Source organism: Salmo salar, chromosome ssa22 (genome assembly GCF_905237065.1).
Source record: "Salmo salar chromosome ssa22, Ssal_v3.1, whole genome shotgun sequence".
Lineage (NCBI taxonomy): Eukaryota > Metazoa > Chordata > Actinopteri > Salmoniformes > Salmonidae > Salmo > Salmo salar.
Window position 1 is genome coordinate 61,178,892 of NC_059463.1, and position 5,836 is coordinate 61,184,727.

The following is a 5,836-nucleotide window of genomic DNA, read 5'->3' on the forward strand; positions in this document are numbered from 1 at the left end:
ACATCATCTAAAACAAGCTTAGCAGCTGAAACTGTACTATGGCTGAAACTGTACTATGTCCTGGTCCTAAAACCAGACTGGCTGAAACTGTACTATGTCCTGGTCCTAAAACCAGACTGGCTGAAACTGTACTATGTCCTGGTCCTAAAACCAGACTGGCTGAAACTGTACTATGTCCTGGTCTTAAACCAGACTGGCTGAAACTGTACTATGTCCTGGTCCTAAAACCAGACTGGCTGAAACTGTACTATGTCCTGGTCTTAAACCAGACTGGCTGAAACTGTACTATGTCCTGGTCCTAAAACCAGACTGGATGAAACTGTACTATGTCCAGGTCTTAAACCAGACTGGCTGAAACTGTACTATGTCCTGGTCCTAAAACCAGACTGGCTGAAACTGTACTATGTCCTGGTCCTAAAACTAGACTGGCTGAAACTGTACTATGTCCTGGTCCTAAAACCAGACTGGCTGAAACTGTACTATGTCCTGGTCCTAAAACCAGACTGGCTGAAACTGTACTATGTCCTGGTCCTAAAACCAGACTGGCTGAAACTGTACTATGTCCTGGTCCTAAAACCAGACTGGCTGAAACTGTACTATGTCCTGGTCCTAAAACCAGACTGGCTGAAACTGTACTATGTCCTGGTCTTAAACCAGACTGGCTGAAACTGTACTATGTCCTGGTCCTAAAACCAGACTGGCTGAAACTGTACTATGTCCTGGTCTTAAACCAGACTGGCTGAAACTGTACTATGTCCTGGTCCTAAAACCAGACTGGCTGAAACTGTACTATGTCCTGGTCTTAAACCAGACTGGCTGAAACTGTACTATGTCCTGGTCCTAAAACCAGACTGGATGAAACTGTACTATGTCCAGGTCTTAAACCAGACTGGCTGAAACTGTACTATGTCCTGGTCCTAAAACCAGACTGGTACACATTTAGAATAGAATGAGAAGTTTACAAAGTTCTTAGCCAGAGATTCTAAAACTTTGGAAAGGCAAGATGACTTGGAAATTGGAACGGTAGTTATCTAAGTCCGAAGGATCTCCTCCTTTTTGTAGGGGAGGACATGTGCCACTTTCTAGATCTTAGGGATAACACCAGAAACAAATTTCAAGTAAAAAATATATGATCAATGATTCTGCAATAAGTGGGGCAGAAAGCTGCAGTAAGAAGGGATCAAGATAATCAACCCCTGTGGATTTTTTTACATTGATTTTTAGCAAGGTACTTAGTACATCATAGATATAAAATTGTTGAAATGAAGATAAAGGCTGTGTATCTGAAAAAAATCTACGAATGATTCGTTCTTTTTGCTGGATTTTTCTGAAACTATTTTTTCAAAAAGGTTGCCAGCTGAGGCAAAATGGTTATTAAATGCACCACAAATGTCAATTTGGACTATTATGGGACCAGCTAGGGAAACATGGGTGCAGTATTGTTAATTTGACTGAACCAGGAAAAAGGAGCGTGGGATTGTCTCGCTTCCTCTTCCGTCTCTGGTGGTGGCGGCTGATATGACGTTCTACTGAGTGGCGTTCAATATAAGTGAAGGACAGTACCACCACATGACCAGCAGATGGCAGTGTTAACCCGATTCTGTCTTGTCAAATCCATTATAGGCCTCTACAGTGGTTTTGTAGATTTGCATAGGTCAAGAGCATAGACATACGGTATATTATTATTGTTGCTTAAACATATGCACAGGTACGGATGGGAAATAGTTTATAAGTCCTGGATGGGAAATAGTTTGTACTTCCTGCAGGGGGAATGCAGGTGCATGTCCCCCCCCCCCCCCAAAAAAAACGCAACAAAGCTTCTATGCAAAACCCTTACTAATCTTAGCATAGTCTAGTAGCCTACTGACATTAAAATCATGATTCAGAAATTAGGGAGAGAGATTTTAATTACAGAAGAGTGGATTAACTTTTTCAACGCTAGTTAAGGATACTATAGTTATCATGTTTCATATTGAATTTATTAACTACAAAAAGGTAAGACGTTTTAAATGTTTTATTCTGGTGCTGTTCTGCAATCATAAGCTTGTTAGCTAGCTAGCTAGCTAGCTGCTCTAATGTGAAGCCAACTCTCTGAAGTTCAAAGACATTCAAAAGTTCCTTGATAGAAGCCAAGAGGCCAAGAGGCCCAGCGCTGCAAGAGGCCCAGCGCTTCAAGCCAAGCCTCCTCCTACACCCTCTCTCCCTCCACCAGCAAAATGTAAGTCGCATCTCGCACCCATCTGTCCAACCTGGTCTCAGAGCATTTCTTATTATTCCGTAAGTAAATGTCAATTTTTTACCTTTATTTAACTAGGCAAGTCAGCTAAGAACAAATTCTTATTAACAATGACAGCCTAGGAACAGTGGGTTAACTGCCTTGTTCAGGGGCAGAATGACAGATTTGAACCTTGTCAGCTCGGGGGATTCGATCTTGCAACCTTTCGGTTACTAGTCCAACGCTCTAACCACTAGGCTATCCTGCTGCCCCTCCACTCTAACCACTAGGCTATCCTGCCGCCCCTCCACTCTAACCACTAGGCTATCCTGCCGCCCCACCACTCTAACCACTAGGCTACCTGCTGCCCCTCCACTCTAACCACTAGGCTATCCTGCCGCCCCTCCACTCTAACCACTAGGCTACCCTGCCGCCCCTCCACTCTAACCACTAGGCTATCCTGCCGCCCCTCCACTCTAACCACTAGGCTATCCTGCCGCCCCTCCACTCTAACCACTAGGCTATCCTGCCGCTCCTCCACTCTAACCCCTAGGCTACCTGCCGCCCCTCCACTCTAACCACTAGGCTACCCTGCCGCCCCTCCACTCTAACCACTAGGCTACCCTGCCTCCCCTCCACTCTAACCACTAGGCTACCCTGCCGCCCCTCCACTCTAACCACTAGGCTACCTGCCGCCCCTCCACTCTAACCACTAGGCTACCTGCCCCCCTACACTCTAACCACTAGGCTACCTGCCGCCCCTCCACTCTAACCACTAGGCTACCTGCCTCCCCTCCACTCTAACCACTAGGCTATCCTGCCGCCCCGCCACTCTAACCACTAGGCTATCCTGCCGCCCCGCCACTCTAACCACTATTCTATCCTGCCGCCCCTCCACTCTAACCACTAGGCTACCTGTCGCCTCTACACTATAACCACTAGGCTACCTGCCCCCCCTCCACTCTAACCACTAGGCTATCCTGCCGCCCCATATGATATGTACAACGTCATCCATTTTGTATTTTATGTTATGAATCTGCAAATGTACAAGATGTTACGAATTTACAAAACGTACTATATGTTAAGAATTCTAGCTAGGTGGCTAACGGGGTTTGGGTTAGGGTTAAGGTTAGGAGTTAACGGGTTAAGGTTAGGAGTTAGGTTACCGGGTTAAGGTTAGGAGTTAGGTTACCGGGTTAAGGTTAGGAGTTAAAGGGTTAAGGTTAGGAGTTAAAGGGTTAAGGTTAGGAGTTAGGTTAACGGGTTAAGGTTAGGTTAACGGGTTAAGGTTAGGTTAACGGGTTAAGGTTAGGTTAAAGGGTTAAGGTTAGCTAACATGCTAAGTAGTAGAAAAGTTGCTAATTAGCTAGAATAGTTTGTGATGAGATTTGAACTCACAACCTTTAGGTTGCTAGATGCTTGCATTATACACCCACATATCCACCATAACAAGTGGATTTAATGTCTAGCTAAATGTTTAAAAAAAATACAAAATAAAAAACATTCAGAGGTTTAAAAAGGAACAGAAAGGAATGATATAAAACTGTAACTTTTGTTTGGTTCGAACCGGTTCAGAACTTTATTTTGCTGGTCGGAACAGAATGGAACGGAATGAATAAAAAAAAAAAATAGTTTTGTTAAAAGTGAAACGATTGGGAAATCATTTCACTCACAACCACTGATACAGAAACACACACTGAACTCAGTGGCTGAGTGAAACTTGACCTGGACATTCTACTCTAGTCACAGAGGTAGAAACATGAATGAAATCTGCCAATTTTGTATAAAATGTGTGGTTCTTAATTCTATGTGTCATTTTGAAACTGTGTTTCTTTTCTTCTGCTTTACTCAGCATCCTGATTTTAGCAAATTATCGGAAAATAGAACATGTCACCTTGAATGGGGGTGTGGTTCACCACGTTCAGCAGAAACTCAGAAAGTAAAAATGAAATGCTGAGGGAATCAGTTTCATTTCACTAAAATGCCTCTGAAGATTTGATAAGAAAGATAAATGCTTGCAAACTGTAACCACGTGGATTATCTATTTATTTGACCCTGTTTTCAACTCAAAACAAATAAGGAATTAATTAAATACAGTATATATATATATATATATATTTGGTCACAAAGACATCTCCAAGCTTCCTCTGGAAGAAACGTCAGCACAAAAACTGTTCACCGTGAGCTTAATTAAATGGGTTTCCTTTGCTGAGCAGCCGCGGACAAGCCTAAGATCAGGCTGTTATAGCAGCAAGGGGGGGGGGGCATCTCCATATTAATGCCCTTGATTTTAGAATGAGATATTCGACTTGCAGATGTCTATATACTTTTGGTCATGTAGTGTACATAAACAAACCCACTGATGTGTTTCTATAAGGCCTGATCACTACAATAGATCGGTGTGGAAGAACTTGACTACTGTAGTGATCAGGCTTCGCTGCTATAACAGCCTCCACTCTTCTGGGAAGACTTTCCACTAGATGTTGGAACATTGCTGCTATAACAGCCCTCCACTCTTCTGGGAAGACTTTCCACTAGATGTTGGAACATTGCTGCTATAACAGCCTCCACTCTTCTGGGAAGACTTTCCACTAGATGTTGGAACATTGCTGCTATAACAGCCTCCACTCTTCTGGGAAGGCTTTCCACTAGATGTTGGAACATTGCTGCTATAACAGCCTCCACTCTTCTGGGAAGACTTTCCACTAGATGTTGGAACATTGCTGCTATAACAGCCCTCCACTCTTCTGGGAAGACTTTCCACTAGATGTTGGAACATTGCTGTGGGGACTTGCTTCCCATTCAGCCACAAGAGCATTATTTAGGTCGGGCACTGATGTTGTGTGATTAGGTCTGGCTCGCAGTCGGCGTTCCAATTCATCCCAAAGGGGTTGCATGGAGTTGAGGTCAGGGATCTGTGCAGGCCAGTCAAGTTCTTCCACACCGATACAGATCTCGACAAACCATTTCTGTATGGACCTTGCTTTGTGCATGGGGGCATTGTCATGCTGAAACAGGAAAGGGCCTTCCCCCAAACTGTTGCCACAAAGTCAGAAGCACAGAATATTCTACAATGCCATTGTATGCAGTAGTGTTAAGATTTCCCTTCACTGGAACTAAGGGGCCTAGCCCGAACCATGAAAAACATCTTTCCGAATGCATTGATTAGATTGTTCCAATACCTAAACATTACAAAGATCTGCAGTGTTAACAGGGTTAGGAAGCTTATGGTGGAAGACTGCAATTTAGGAATGGGATGGGTCAAGAATCTCCACTTTATGACATAGAGTAAACTGATTCCAGATCAGAGAAGTGTGTGTGTGTGTGTGTGTGTGTGTGTGTGTGTAGTGTGTGTGTGTGTGTGTGTGTGTGTGTGTGTGTGTGTGTGTGTGTGTGTGTGTGTGTGTGTGTGTGTGTGTGTGTGTGTGTGTGTGTGTGTGTGTGTGTGTGTGTGTGTGTGTGTGTGTGTGTGTGTGTCTGGGGAGAACAGTGAAATGTATCCCATGTTGACACACAGTAACACTAACCCGTTTGTTTCTGTACTTTTCAAGGAGGAAGGAAGAAGGTCAACGTAGAATGATGACAGCTTCCTGCAGAGTCACATACAGGTTGATACAGTTC